The following is a 16,891-nucleotide window of genomic DNA, read 5'->3' as shown; positions in this document are numbered from 1 at the left end:
TTTACACACACCTTGCAGGAAATTCCGTAGCTCAGTGGTCAGCATGTCTGGCTATTAGGTGGAGACCCGGGTCCTATATCTGATACTGCCAGGAATTTTTTCTTCGTGGGAGGACTAGAATAGGTTGTACCCAGCCTTGTAATGTCAAACGAGGAGCCACTTGAACGAGAAGCTCAAAGGTCGAGAAAATCGACTGTTGTTGGCAGAGCGTTGTGCTGACCCCGCGCCCCTTCATAAGGCAACCGAATGACGCGGCTAGTAACGGATTAGACGGAGGTCGGTCGGTCCCGATTGGCCGGCTGGACAGAATGCGGGGCTCTGTCCGTTCTTCTTGTAGACAAAAGGTACTGTCGAAGAGGTGGATTGTTCTTTCCGACATTTCCTAATGGCGTTCGACACTGTGCTGCATCGTCCACAACCAACCAAGACCAGTATACAGTGCTAGGCAGCTAATACAGTCGATCCCAAATACATCAAGAATGTAATGAATACATCGGGGTGATGTTTTCGCCAAGTTATAGCGGACAATACGGCGAATTTCCTGGCATTCGCAAGTAATTTTTCTCGTTTATAGCCAGCGAATTACGAGACTGACTTTGTTTTTCCCCAACGGAACAATATTCTGCTTTCTGCGTCAATTGAAAGTAGCCTCTAAGAGAACTTCAACGACATAACTCGTGTGAGGCTAGATCAAGTAATATCTAGATGACAGTGCCCAGAGCCACTGAGAAGTGGTTCTACAAATTCCTGTCCTATCACACCAAATGTAAGAAAACACGTAATCCGCGTACCATTCGTGTGTTTAATATCACAGCTCTCATACTAAGTGCTCAAAAAATCGACTTTGTGCATTTCTGCAAGCTATAAAGTGATTCTGAAGAAACATTACTTCAAGAGTCAACATCGTCTGGAGTTAACGGCAGCACAAATCCGTGTTTAAGGCATTTCGTGCCTTCGGGAGCCGTTAGTTTTTCGTAATAATGGTTCAAATGGCTCTGAGCACCATGAGACTTACGTTCTGAGGTCATCATTCTCCTGGAACTCAGAACTACTTAAACCTAACTAACCTAAGGACATCACACACATCCATCCCCGAGGCAGGATTCGAACCTGCCTCCGTAGCGATGGCATGATTTTTTCCTAATACTCTTCTTCTTTTTATTTTCGTTACAGTCAAAAGTATCGAAGAAATAAGTTTGATGAGTGCGCCATTTTACGTTTCCTGAACGACCGTTTCAGTGCTCTCCAAATATTCTTCTAAGATGGTCTGTCGTTACATGTGCGGAATGGGAGGGATATCCGTCCTCCAATAACTATGACAGGAGCTTGTCTTAGGAACTCGAGACACTTTTGTGTACAGTAACCGAAAAAAGTCACAACATTAAAAAATAATTATTGCACAGTTATGAAAGTTCAGGAATATATTTGTCTAGTTGACATATTGCAACGATTGATATCCCACGATGACAGGCTAATGTAAGCGCGAGATAAGCCACCGCAAATGCGAAATGCTGACGCATTAATAACAGGTTACGGCCAGAATTTTGAATGCAACCATGCAGACGTGTACACACTGTGTTGTACAGATGCCGGATGTAGTTTGTGTGATCAAGTTTTGCTCCTGTTGCACTTAGTCGATTAATGCGGGGACAGTTAATAATCGTTGTGGATGACGCTGCAGTTGTCGTCCGTCCGGTGATCTCTCTGACGTGCTCGACTGAAGACAGATATGGTGATCGAACAGACCAAAGTAACAAGTCGACACATTGCAGAGCACGTTGGGTTACAACATCGGTATGCTGCTCATGAATGCCAGCACAACAGGTCGAAACACCATACCGCCGTACGAATTTACAATCAGGGTGCGTATGATGACTGCGAGAATGCTCGAGGTGTAGGCTTGCAAGCACACAAGTTGGCTGCAGGCCCTCAATGGCGTACTTATAACCAACACATGACCATCACTGGCACCGATGCAGAACCAACTTTCATCAGAAAATACAACAAACCTCCACCCTTGTCTCCAGTGAGTTCTCGCTCCAGACCACTGAAGTCGCAAATGACGGTCGTTTGTGGTCAGCGAAATGCACACTGCAGACCATCTGGCTCGGATCTGTAGTTGAAGTAGCCGCTCTGTAACAGTTCGCTGTGTCACTGTGGTGCCAACTGCTGCTCAGACTGCTGCTGCAGATGCAGTACGACGCACCGGAGCCATATGCCGAGCATGATGGTCTTTCCTGTTGTTGATAATGGCGTATTTGTCGTCTTTAAGGTATTCTTCACTATCGTCAACTCACGATGTCCAGTCTCAAAGTTAACTAGCGCTCACGACCGTTAGAGCAAACTTTTACGGCGAACTTGTTTTGCATCCTCATAGTGGCGCTTATAGCGCCACTGTTAGGAAACTGACGCAAATTATAAATAGGGATCATCTTTCAGACGTAGAAACACGCCCACCAACTTTCGTTTGTGGTCGCACAACTCCTTCTTGGAATTGCGATTTTTTTTCCTTCAGTGTATTTAGATTCTTATCAACAAAACACGGTACAATGTTGCGGGTCTTGAAAAACAAGCACCAAATGTTGACACAGGAAATACGTTTTTTAAAATAGAAAGTACAAGTATACATGTGTCTTACTTCAATAAATCACCTACCTACAAAAGTTACTGCCAGAAAGGTTCGACGCCCTATACTGCAGCGCCACCACATATGAAGGTAATTAAGAACGAAATACTACCGCATGAGAGTAGAACTATTCGGCAAATAAGAAAACATTGAAGTATTACTAGTTTTCATTTCGGAGAGTGTTAAATAACATTCCTTGCAGACAGTTTCCAATAGTAAACGAAGTCAGATTATAAAATATCGATAGACATACAGGTTCCAGTCCTCATAAACATAAGCATCCAATAGACAGGTAATAATAGTCACCTTATACTTGGCTCATTTACAGCGTGAACGTTTATAAAACCGCAGACTGCAGTGACAGATTCCTGGATGGAAATGGAGGTAAAAAGGTGTTACGACATGTTTCCAGAAATGCATCGTTGCGACGGTAAACTGCACTGACGAATGATAGTTCCTCTGACCGGGTGACGTTTCTTATTTGTGTGATAGACGCAGCGTACTGTAAGCAGCAGAGCGGTCTGGTATTCAAGTCGGGAACAAGCCAAGATGGTGTTTGTGTACTACCAAGCGGATGGAAACGGTAGAAAGGCAGCACGGCTATACCAAAACAAGTAGCCGGCCGCGGTGGTCTCGCGGTTCTAGGCGCTCAGTCTGGAACCGCGCGACTGCTACGGTCGCAGGTTCGAATGCTGCCTCGGGCATGGATGTGTGTGATGTCCTTAGGTTAGTTAGGTTTAAGTACTTCTAAGTTCTAGGGGACTGATGACCACAGATGTTAAGTCCCATAGTACTCAGAGCCATTTGAACCATTTGAACAAAAACAAGTATCCTCACAGACACCAAACACATCACACAACATTTCAAGCGGTTTTTGGGCGTCTTTGTAAACAACGATCTTTTCGCACAGACGAACGTTCAGGGACGAGATGTACTGTGCCTACACCAGATTTGGAGAACCAGATTCTATTCTGCGGTCTATCACGTGATCAGAGGAACTTACTTTCGTCAGCACCATCCACTGTGGCAACGATGCATTTCGGACACACGTTAATATCATCTTTTTTCCTCCATTTACAGTCAGTAACCCTTCCCTGCAGGTTATCTGTTTTATTAATGTTCACCGTGTATAACTTCAGTCTATTTACACTTAGTTTGACGAGCAAAAATAAACAGTCACCCTGCCTAGATAACTGCAGTCAGATAAATTATAGGTGTAATGAGTAAATTAAAATTAAGAATATGACTTCTATGAATGAACAAGTTCACTGCAAACGTCACATGATTAATTTCTGTAATTCCCTCACATTATGACTCGACGAATTAAATGCGGCAAGCGTCCAAACTGGTAATCGTGGGATAACCGCGAACTCGCCAATTGACGTCCTGCGCCTACGACCCACAAGGCTGTATTCGTGCGCCATCGCGCAGAGCTGCTCTGCGCTGAAACCGAGGGCCTTGTGTGGCAGCAGCCCCATCCAATTGGCAGGTGCTGCACTTGCTGGCTCAGCATGCACCACGAATGGTTGTCGAGAACACGACTGCTGCCCTCTCCCACGAGGTAAGTAAGTGCGACAGACTTCTCACTCAGTGGCCATACCTTTCAAATGGTTCAAATTCCTCTGAGCACTATGGGACTTAACATCTGAGGTCATCAGTCCCCTAGAACTTAGAACTACTTAAACCTAACCAGCCTAAGGATATCACACAAATCCATGCCCGAGGCAGAATTCGAACCTGCGACCGTAGCAGTCACGCGGTTCCAGACTGAAACGCCTAGAACCGCTCGGTCACCGAAGCCAGCTGCCATACCGTAGAAAGCGAAATGGCTGCATGGAAAATGTGAAGAAATCGGGAAGACATGACCGTCGGAAGGATTGACTCAGTGCATAGAAAAGTTAAAATAATCTTCAGTGAAATTTAAAGCAAGACTAATAACATTAAGAGTGCAATAGTGATTCCACTATTAAATACAGAGGATAGAGCGCAGCGCACGAGAGGGAAGTATACATTGGAGGCCTCTACGATTGTGAAGGCTTGTCTGATGACGTGATAGGAGACGAAACAGGAATCGGTATAGAAGAGTTAGGGAATCCGGTATTAGATGCAGACTTTAAAAGAGGTTTGGAAGACTTAAGATCAAATAAAGTAGGCGGGAGAGAAACCATTCCTTTAAAATTTCTAAAATCATTGGGGAAAGTGGCAACAAAACGATTATTCACGTTGGTTTGTACAATGTATTAGTCTGGTGGTATGCCATCTGACTTCGGGAAAAACGTCATCCACACATTCTCAAGGTTGCAAGTACTGACAAGTGCGAGAATTATCGCACATTCAGATTAACAGCTCGTGCATTCAAATACTGACAAGAATAATATACAAAAGAAAGGAAAAGAAAATTGAGGATGTTTTGGATGGCGATCAATTTGGCAACTGGAAAGGTAAAGCCACCACAAGGGGAAATCTGGCGTTGAAGCCGAAAACGGAAGCAAGACTATAGAAAAATCGAGACACATTCATGGGATTTGTCGACCTCGAAAAAGCGATCGACGATGTAAAATGGTGCAAGATGTTCGAAAATCTTGAAAAATACGAGTAAGCCATAGGAAAAGATGGTTAAATTGCAATGAGTACAAGAACCAAGAAGGAACAATAAGACTGGAAGACCCAGAATGAAGCGGTCCCATTAAAAAGGGTGTAACACAGGGACCCAGTTTTCGCCCTTACTATACAATCTGTACATCGCGGAAACAAAGATGAAAATATAAGAAAGGTTCAAGAGCAGAATTAAAATAAAATACGAAACGATTTCAATGAGAAGATTCGCTGATCACATTGCTATCCTCAGAGAAAGTTAAGAAGAATTACAGGATATGCCGAATGGAATGAACAGTCTAATGAATACAGAATATGGATTAAAAGTAAATCGGAGAAAGACGAAAGTAATGAGAAGTAGTAGAAATGAGTACAGCGAGATTCTTAACTTCAGAATTGGTGATCACAAAGTAGATGACGGACGGAGCAAGGACGACACAGAAAGCAGACTAGTAAAAGCAAAGAGGATATTGATGACTAAGAGAAGTCTGATAGTATCAAACATAGGTCTTAATTTGAGGAAGAAATTTCTGAGAATTTTCTTTTGTAGCAAAGCATTGTATGGTAGTGAGACATGGAATGTAGGAAAACCAGAACAGAAGGGAATCGATGCATCTGGGATGAGTTGTTACAGAGGAATGTTGAAAATTAGGTGGACTGATAAGGTAAGGAATAAGAAGGTTCTCCTCATAATCGGTGAGAAAAGAAATATATGCGAAACCCTGACAAGAAGAAGCGTCAGGATGCTAATAGGACAAGTGTTAAGAAATCGGGAAATAATTTCTTTGATACTAGAAGGAACTCTAGAGGGTAGAAACTGTGTAGGAGGACAGAGATTGGAATACATCCAGAAAATGATTGAGGACGTAGGTTGCAAGTGCTAGTCTGATATGGAAAGGTTGGCACAGGAGAGGAATTCATGGTGGGCTGTATCAGACTAGCCAAAAGACTGAAAAATCTAGTAAAGAAAGTGCACTTTAGTGATTGGATGAAATACTCTCTGTGTACCAGTGACTGCCAGTGATGTAGTACTACAGCACAATGTAAATGTCACACCTAAATTGTACCACTTCGCTTCGAATGCGAGCTGGTAATAGTAACAAAATTACGCCACTTGTCTTTGAATGCGAACTCGAAGTCTCACTAAAATCACGCAGTTTCTCTTCGAATGTATGCTGGTATGCAAATAAAATGGACGAAAACATGTTTTGTACCACTCTTTCTGCGATAATTAGAAACACTTGTTGAGTGCTGGAATGAGGGTAGCTATGCTACAATCAACTCATAGAAACGGCGCAGGTGTCTGTTTTCTACTGCCCACACTCTATCGTGACGTCATCCCTTCCGACACTATGATTGTTACGTTAATCACAGCGCCAGGTCAATGCTTTTCTTTGAAATTGTGTGTAATGTACGATGCAAACGTAGAATATGAGGATATCTTAAAACATCTTTATGGATGTGTGATATCAATACCAGACTGTGTAACTGGTGGACCTGTTGCCAATTCCCACTGACGCCAAAACATTTTTTCGTTTTATTTGATTCTTTACGGTGATAATTTATTACCTATAAAATTTAAAAATAACGGTTGAATTGATAAATATACTAGTAAAATTAATATATTCAGTGTATTTACGATTACTACCTTCGTCAGTCAAAAGACTATAGGCTGTTAAAACTATAAATTATACGAGGAAATGTAGTACGAATGTGTTTCAGCGGATGATCTGTAGATAATCTGCTTAAGTGGCCCAGATCTTTGGAGGAATAAGTGAGATTTAAAGCGTTAGATAGATGTACTTCAAATGTAAATCTAACAACAGAGGAGTGTGGAGTGAGGCTCACCGACTTGGCTTACGTAACACTGAAAATTTATATATACTTGCAAAATATTTTCATCGACTGCTTAATTGTCCAGAAACAATCCATAAGCTCAAGTACTCAAACAATTATGTCAATATAGAACATTTGCCTCCCAACTATGACAGAAATTGAAGAAGTTACTAAAAACATATGAGGCTAGCGGAGAAGACTATACAGCAGCACTTTTGAAATGGTCTTTAACAAAAATAAAAGAAATGAGCTGAGCATAGTCTTCAAGAAAACTTTGAGGAAGTAGGCCTTGATAAACACACTACATAAGCAGGCAGTAAACAAGATGTTAGAAACAGCAAAGGAATTGCTTTGCGCCCAGTGACATATAACAACTTTTTCAACATTATATTAAACAGAGCAGAAACAAGAATTGATAGTAATTTAAGTGAATGTCAAGGTGGTTTTAGGAAGGGTACGTCATGTTCTGAACAAAGAATTATTTAATCTGAAGTGCATCATATGTCACAGATTATTGAGTTCAAAACGTCAGTATTTTTCTTTGAAATTTGGTGTAACACTTTGTGCAAGCGTAGGGTATGAGAGATTTTTAAAGCCCCACTATTATGACCCTACTGTGAGCGATTAGTGTATGACGCAGACTAGTCTTCTGCAGGTCCCTGTTCGCTTCCAGCGTGTACCAACCATTTTCATTTCTTTTTATTGCCCACAGTGTTAAACTATTAGTGATAATACTTTAATATATAGAAACAGTTCAGTTTATATATGTAAAATTAGTATATTCTGTTTAGTGACGATTACTACCATTGTAAGTCAAAAGCTTATAGGTCGACACATTGTAGTACATTTGTATAATGCAGGTCCAAAGAAAAGTACTGACGCGTCTGTAGCCGTTATGAAATACATGAAATGTATTCGCAGTTGCGATATGGACAATCATCAGCTGCATAATGGAATTACAACAGTGAAAATTTGTGCCTTACCGGGACTCGAAACCAGATTTTCCGCCTAACACGAGCGGCCCCTTACCATTAGATTATCCGTGCACACTTCATGATCAGACCCAAGCCTCCATATGCGTCAACCATGTGTCTACAATCTGAATTTGTCTATCCATTATGTATTTTTCCGTACGGATGGGATATTTTAATTGAATGTCGCTTGCCCGGTGTCGGCAGATAAATACGATATTGTAGTGCCTGTGTTATTCTGAACTACGATGCAAAGTTCCTTTGGACATGTTTGCTTATAACTTCCCATCTAGTGAAGATAAGAAACGCTATGCTCGCCTTCCGTTATAGTCTAATATAACGACCCCTCAGTGTTCCCTCCAGCAAAAAATTCGGTTATGATCGATCACTGTTGAAGGGATAGCCTAAAGATCCGCATCAGTATCAATAAGCGACCCATCACAAACTGCTTATAGTAGTTGATTACTGAACTCCTTTCTATAATAAATAAGCAAACCATTAAGGTCGAGATACAGATATTCAAAGCAGAACTGCAAATGTTAATCAGTCTATCGAAGAACTCACTTGTTGGATGGTAAAATTTTTATTGACCGCCGTTTTCAATTCTCTGCATGAATTATCTGAAGATATACAGATATGGAGATGGAAAATAAGGTAAACAAGACACAAAAATAAAAATTTGCTTCATTTTTCCATAAAACAATGGAATATACATGAGATATGTTATACACCAGCCGCTGCGCACAAAAACTTTGACCTGGAGCACTGTACAGCACGCAGAGCTAAACCAAACTCACAAGGAGGTCCACTAACAAGGCGACATGACAACGTGTGAGATCAACAGAGCTGTCACTTAGTCTGTAGACACTTGAAATTATCTGTTAAGCGATATTGCTGATTGGTTAGTTTATATTTTTCATTTAAATAGTGTTGTTATTATATTTATATATTCCTCAATTAATGTAAAAACCGTTATTAAAATAGTAATCTGATTATTAATTCTGACTTAGTTACTTAACATTTGAATATAATTTTTAATGTTTCACTTCTATTAATCTTCTGTATATACCTCAATGAAAATTGTGTTAAATATGATAAAATTATTTATCGACATAAAAAATTATAGCACAGAAAACCAGAAACCAGTCTGACATCTTGGATATTCGGGAATCCAGCCGGATGTTCGCGTCGTTCTCTCACGCTATTTCGACAGCGTGCCTAGCTGTCTTCTTCAGGTGCTACCTGAGACTGATTCTTGGGTCGATCGAGTCCAGTATTTATGCCTTGAAGGAGCTGGGCGTTCCCTAATCGGTCCGCGCCGAGTCGAATGTTCCGTCTGTGGTAAGCGCCCCCAGACTCGACTTCAATGGACTCCTCCAGTCGCAGATGTTCCAACTGCCGTCCGCGCCCGTTTTTGCCGTCCTCAACGGTTGTGGGCGTCGTCTGAGGTGTGGCAGACCCGATCTGAGGTGTTAGGTACTCTGTCTTATAACTATTACTATGATTTCCATTTCTTTTTCGTGCTGGGCGCTCCCTAATCGGCCCGCGCCGCGTCGTGTGTTCCGTCTGCGGTCCGCGCTCGCCAGAGCCGGCTACATTGGCCATCTCTGGTCGCCGGTGTTCCGACCGCTATCCGTGCCCGGCCTGGCCGTCTTCTGAAGTCGAGTTCATGATCTGGGGTGTGTCAAATCTGGTCTCTAATGTCCGACACTTTGTCTCACGGCTGTTCTCTCGGTCTCCATTTTTATTTCTTGTAGAATCCCGGAGTGTCCTGCGTTGAGTTTTCACAAGCTCAATCGCTGGAATCGAGAAGTGCTGATTTCGTACCCCGAGTCACGGTTGATTAGATTATCTGTGACCTTAATCTCAATGTCTTCTTTCATGACACTGTCCCAAAATCTTGAGGTCTGTGTCACAATCTTGGTGTCATTGTAATCCATTGAATGACCAAGTTCCAGACAGTGCTCTGCTATGGCTAATTTAGTTGCCTGTCTGAGTCTGGTATGTCTCTGGTCTTCTTTACACCTGATGCCCACAGTTCTGGTTGTCTGGCCAATGTATGACATCCCACACTGGCATGGTATGTTATAAATACCTGGCTTGCGTAGCCCCAGGTCATCTTTTACATTCCCCAGCATAGCCCCAGTTTTGGTGGGTGGGCAAAATATGTTCTTGATGTCATATTTCTGGTGAATCCTGCTGATTTTGGCAGAGACAGGTCCGGCGTGTGGTAGGTATGCCATCATCTAGTTCTTCTTCTGGATCCTTCGGCTGATTGGCAGGTTGAAGTGCCTACTGTACACTCATCGTAAGTGTTCTATTTCTGTGGCCAAACTATCAGGATCTGACAGAGTTTTTTGCTCTGTGGACCAATGTTTTGAGCAGTCCATTCTTCTGTGCCGGATGGTGGCAACTGCTTGCTTGTAGGTATAAGTCAGTGTGAGTAGATTTACGGTACACACTGTGTCCAAATGTGCCATCTGTCCTGCTCCTTCCAGGCATAAATACTAGACTCGATCGACCGAAGAACCAGTCTCAGGAAGCACCTGAAGAAGACAGCGAGGAACGCTGTTGAAATATCGTGCGAGAACGACGCGAACATCCGGCTGGATTCCCGAATATCCAAGATGTGAACAGATCGCCGGGAAATCATGAAGAATTACATTAGTAACCAGTCTGTTTAATGCATGAGAGTACTTTTTTAGCTCCATGGAGTCATCTACTAATATTGTGAATATATGAACTAGAGCTATAAAACAAAAAATATTTTCAATTTAAGTGCTTGCGACAACTTATATCTTACTTAAAACATTTATCTAATTTTCGAAATTTTAGTGATCTTTTTATTGAAGATGGAGTAGACGTTATTGTCTAAAAATGGCTAAAGATACATCGAATCCTGCGTACTATTACAGGTTTTCTTTATAAGATCGTCTTAGTATTGTTATCGATATCCCAGTAATAAAAATGAGTAGACCGAAAACGTCGTAAAAGCGTATTAGTAGCTCTTTCCCAATTTCCAAGCAAGAATTCCATCAGATATTTGAAGCTGATAACGAAGGACTAGTATTTATATCTAGTGTTCAGTGCCAACTAAGTGCCACCGTCGTCGTTAACAACCTAATGCTTGTGTAGCTCCCGACGCATGAAGAGCTAACAACAGCAATCTATTACTGACAAACATTGATGTACGAAAAGGTCAAAATCACATACCCCGCTATAGCGATGTTGTTGAATCCAGAGTATTCTCATTTTGTTATCGTTATTACTGCCCAATAACGTTAGTCAAATGCTAGTTTAATTTGTGGAAGACTTATGTTCAAGCGTCTTCTTAAAGAACTACAGTGGTGTATACAGTGTATAACAAAAAGATATCGCCAAACTTGTAGGAAACGTTCCTCGTACATATAAGAAGAGAATGTGTTATGTACTCATGGGCTCGAAATCGCTTTATTTCAGTGTTAGAGCTCATTTTCTACAACTCTTCACAAGAAAAGAACTTATCAGAACAGTATGAAACACTTTGCAGCTGTTTGTCTCACAGTGACACTAGGGTTATCGCCGACTGCACAAGTAAGTTTCCCCCTCAGTAGAGGTGTCCTTGTCACATGTCAACATTACATTCGTTTAATTGGAACAACAAAAGCTAGCGGTGAACCTAAGAATTACAACCTAAAAATAATAAAGAGGGTATTTTGAACATGTAAGATAACGTTCTATGTAATACTGGCGCGCTCTATTCCTTTGTGTTCCCCATGATTAATGAGAGTACGAGGAGAGGCAAAATATTGGTTCTAACATGGAAATAAAAGAGTTTCCGGACCCATGTCGACGCAACACATTTTATTCCTCTATGTGTGAGCAATGGTTCCTGGCAGTTTGGCCATACCTTTTTGTTATACTCCATATTTCGTTTACGGTGATAAGTGATATGCCATGTTGCTGAAAAAGTCTTTTCTTTAATCGGTTAATCGTAGATGGAAACACAATTGAAGCTAAAGAAGAATTATAAGGACGCCGTTACTTTATTTCAACATGTAATAAATAAGTGACTGAATTTAAGCATAGCGTTCTTGAAAACATGCAGTACTTGAAAGTTCTTGAAACGCCAACCACATATGAAATCATTGAAAAACTATTCAATATGCTGTTAGACGACCGGCAATTCATGCTGTGCGAAATGTTGTACGAATCTGCTGACAGATAGGACAGATAGGCCCTATGGCGAGCAGAAGTGTATTCCTGAGCGTGACAGGTGGGTACAGAACAACACTGACTGAGGTGCTGCTAACTTGGCTTGCTACCTCTGAACCAGTGGTTGTCAAACTTTTTTGCGTAAGAGCCAAAGGTGATACTGTGGGGGGATACCTCGGGCCACATAGCAAGAAGGGGGAGGGGGGCAAACCATAGTTATTGATAGATGCTTAAGACTTACATATTTTGAATGTACATCTTTTAAAGAATCACACCAAATATTTTAAGTGAAAAATAAAAAAGCATAATGAAACTACATACATTTTTCTGAAGGATACCATAGTGACCAGTTTTCGGTACCTAAGCTGCTAATGTGACCAGTAACACCGCACATAGCAACTCTATCCCATCTTCGTTTTTTTTTATTATTATTTTATTTCCGGGAACATTCGCTTGGCATCTTCACGCCGAAGTATCGGGAAGAATACCGAGCGACCGCAGCAGACCGATTTCTGTCGTAGTTTTGTATTAGGCCAAATGTAATACAACAGAGGCGGTTTTAAGTAATATAACTTAACTCAAGATTGCCACAAAGGGATAGTTTGGTGGATGATAACTTTGCAAGAAGTGTGTTTAGAAGTCAGTTTTATCTATTGTACTATGTTTGTTTTTTTGACGGTAACTAACTTTTATCGGGTTAAGTAACTTGGGCACTTTTCCCGATCGGTTACATTTCGGCGGTAGTGATCCGCAAAAGAAACCATAAAACTGTTATAAGTAATAAGGAGCTACATTTTTAGGCCAAAAGACGTTTTTTAAACACTGATATTATAAAATATTATTGTTCTTCATACAAGTGCGGTAACAAGAACAGTATAAATGACTTATCTTACATTAGACAACTCAAAAGCAAAATCATTTTTACTAAAAAAATAACAAAATAAGCTTCCTCTGTCAGTCTGATTGACAATAACGATGTATGTTAGAGCTAGCTTGACCCCTTCTCGGCAGGCAGCAGCGCCGTTCAGAGCAAAAAGTATGAAATGGCCACTTCTCCTGCCCTGGCCGCTTTACTACACCGTCCCCTACCAGTCTTAATGGTGCGTTAATTAATAACAGTAACTGTAGTATGAGATAGGATCACGAACATTTACTAAATATTTTGAATGTCATTTTCCTATTACTCATTGTATTGTATTACAACACTTTTAATTTCACTTTATATAACTTGATACTAACACGCACCACGTTTCAAGATATCCGCCTGTATAATGAGCATTCTCAAATCCATATTACTTCCTTGTGACATGTATACCATAGTAGCTGGCCAGTGTAAGTTTCTCACGATAGTGAGTTGTTAGCATTGGAAGACAAACTATAAAATATTTCCCTTCTCACATCTATTAACCCTGCGGTGGACACTCTACGTACCTCTCTATACCGGTGCAAGTGGCATACTTTACTTACAAGAGAAACTCCCCACAGCACCCCCCTCAAATTTAGTGGTAAGATAGCCCAGAGGATAGTCCGTCAAAAACTGAACAAAGATAAAAAAATAAAAACGGGAAGAAGGTGCACTGAACTGTGAAAAAAGAAGCAAAATAGAAACAGTGGAGAACCCAAGTTCAAGATGTGCAACGTCGGGCGGTTGGCAATAGCCGCGGCGTCATGGTTATGTGGTTCCGGTGTTGGATTGCGATAGGGGGGAGGGGAGGGAGGGAGGGGGGGGAGGGAGGGGCGGGACGAAGGGATTTGAGTTAAAATTTCTCTTCTGACCCAATTTTTTTTCTAAAAATTATGAACTGCGCCTCTGGTCACTGATGCGTCTGTTGGCTGTATTGAAATTTGCATCTGTGTCGTGTAACGCCGGTTTCCGACAGCGAGATGCAAGGAAGGGACCTCCAGACGTACGTACCTCCTATCTGTTCTATCCAAGTACCACATGATATGTCCACCCCCGGTAGCTGAGGGTTCAGCGCGACAGAATGTCGATACTAAGGGCCCGGGTTCGATTCCCGGCTGCGTTGGAGATTTTCTCCGCTCAGGGACTGGGTGTTGCGTTGCCCTAATCATCATTTCATCCCTATCGACGCGCAAGTCGCCGAAGTGGCGTCAAATTGAGACTTGCACCCGGCGAACGGTCTACCCGACGGAAGGCCCTAGTCGCACGACATTTACACGACATATTATGACTCTTATGTTCCGTTTTGTAATTTGGCTTTAAATTCCTTCGTTGCACATAGTTCACGCCTGTTTATTTGTCTTTTTCATTTCAGTGATAGGTCTATACAGAATCTCACCTGCTCTCACTATTCATCACATTCACTTGCGACGGTAATATATTCTTACCACATGACTCATATTCTATAACGAATGTATAATATTACAGTTGCCAAGACTACATAAGGAGAACAGGAACGTCAACGACCGGTCAGGAAGTTCATAACTTTATGGTAAAAAAAGGGAAAAGGGGGGGGGGGGGGGGGGAGCGCCACCAGGGAGATTTGAACACCGACCTTCCAGCTTACAGTCCAACACCGGAAACACAACCACGACGCCGTGGTCGTTGTAATTCGGTCGATGTTGCACATCTTGATCTTGGACTGTGCAGTTTCTATTTTACTTCCTTTTTCACTGTTCAGGACCGCTTCTTCCTGTTTTCATGCTTGATCTGTGTTCAGTTTTTGACGGACTATCCAACGGGCCATCTTACCACTAAATCTGAGAATGAGAGGGGGGGGGGGCGGATGGGGAGTTTCCCTTGTTAGCTCACTGCCGAATTCACCGACATCACTTAAAATTACGAACATCTTACAAAATTACAGTGCCTGTAAGTATTTTTGTTTGTTACTGAGCAAGAACAATACATTCATAAATTGCTCTAAACGCTAGTTTACGTTTCTGGATTCTTCTGTTAGTTGCTAGACACATATTATAAAATACTTCTGGGAGCCTCTGGCTGCAGTTTGACGACCGCTGCTCTAGACCTAGCAGTAAGAAAGAGAGGCATACAATACTGACTGAAAAAGGGAGAATACGATTAGGTAAAGGAATACTCGGCGTAAGAGCCATATCGAATAAAGAAATAAAGGTCTATATTGATAGGGAACGGCAAGAAATGTGTAACAAGAGAACCTGCCAGCTCCTTCCTAACATAAAAGAAAGATCAAGAATGTCATACTTCCTTCCTGCCAAGGGAGCAATACGCGACCGGTCGGGAAATGGTCCACATCGTAGCTATTTACTGAAAATACGGCAACACACAACAGAAACTTTTGAATGTGGAGCACTCGGCACCGCAGAGGACATCGTCTGGAAATGTGTCATTCGCAAAATGTTACAGACCAGGATAGGAACATCTTCAGTAATAAAACATTCTGTAACATAATAAGGAATGAGGGTCTGTGGCGTAAGGTGAACTCACTGACAGCTTACGGACTGCAAGCCTACTACATGGCGCAGATACAACCAAGAAGAGGCCACACATCGTGACAACGAGACACATACCGGCGGAACGTCCACGTACAATGACCTCGAAGAAGCAGTCAGGAGATGAGCCTTGGGGTTGGCCAGGAAACATTTCCTGAGACCGCGGCAGACATTTCCCAACCTCTAAACCTTGCGTGGCACAGCAACATAGACCCTGTGAATCCTGACGAGGGAAACTCTCCATCGCACCCACCTCTGATTATGTGCTAACATGGCCCAGTGGATAGCCTGTCAAAACCCGAACACAGATCAAGCATGAAAACAGGAAGAAGCTGTACTGAACTGCGAAAAAAAGCAAAATAGAAACAACGAACGGTCCAAGAATAAGAAGTGCAATAAGCGGCGGTCTGTAACGGCGTCGTGGGTAATTGGTCATCGCCTTGGATCACTAAATGTATGAGCCGTGTTCAAAACTCCCTTGTGCAATGTTTTTTCACGGCATTATGAACTGTCCGCCCGGTCATTGAAATGTTTGTTCTCTTCCTGTAGCCTTGGCAGTTGTCATGCTATACATTCGTAATAGAAAATGGGCCATGGGGTAACAATACGTTACCGTCGCAAGTAAATGTCATGAACAGTGACAGTAGGTGAGATACTACACTCCTGGAAATGGAAAAAAGAACACATTGACACCGGCGTGTCAGACCCACCATACATGCTCCGGACACTGCGAGAGGGCTGTACAAGCAATGATCACACGCACGGCACAGCGGACACACCAGGAACCGCGGTGTTGGCCGTCGAATGGCGCTAGCTGCGCAGCATTTGTGCACCGCCGCCGCCAGTGTCAGCCAGTTTGCCGTGGCATACGGAGCTCCATCGCAGTCTTTAACACTGGTGGCATGCCGCGACAGCGTGGACGTGAACCGTATGTGCAGTTGACGGACTCTGAGCGAGGGCGTATAGTGGGCATGCGGGAGGCCGGGTGGACGTACCGCCGAATTGCTCAACACGTGGGGCGTGAGGTCTCCACAGTACATCGATGTTGTCGCCAGTGGTCGGCGGAAGGTGCACGTGTCCGTCGACCTGGGACCGGACCGCAGCGACGCACGGATGCACGCCAAGACCGTAGGATCCTACGCAGTGCCGTAGGGGACCGCACCGCCACTTCCCAGCAAATTAGGGACACTGTTGCCCCTGGGGTATCGGCGAGGACCATTCGCAACCGTCTCCATGAAGC

The sequence above is a fragment of the Schistocerca piceifrons genome, chromosome 2, assembly GCF_021461385.2.
Source record: "Schistocerca piceifrons isolate TAMUIC-IGC-003096 chromosome 2, iqSchPice1.1, whole genome shotgun sequence".
Lineage (NCBI taxonomy): Eukaryota > Metazoa > Arthropoda > Insecta > Orthoptera > Acrididae > Schistocerca > Schistocerca piceifrons.
This window is presented reverse-complemented; position numbering follows the sequence as displayed.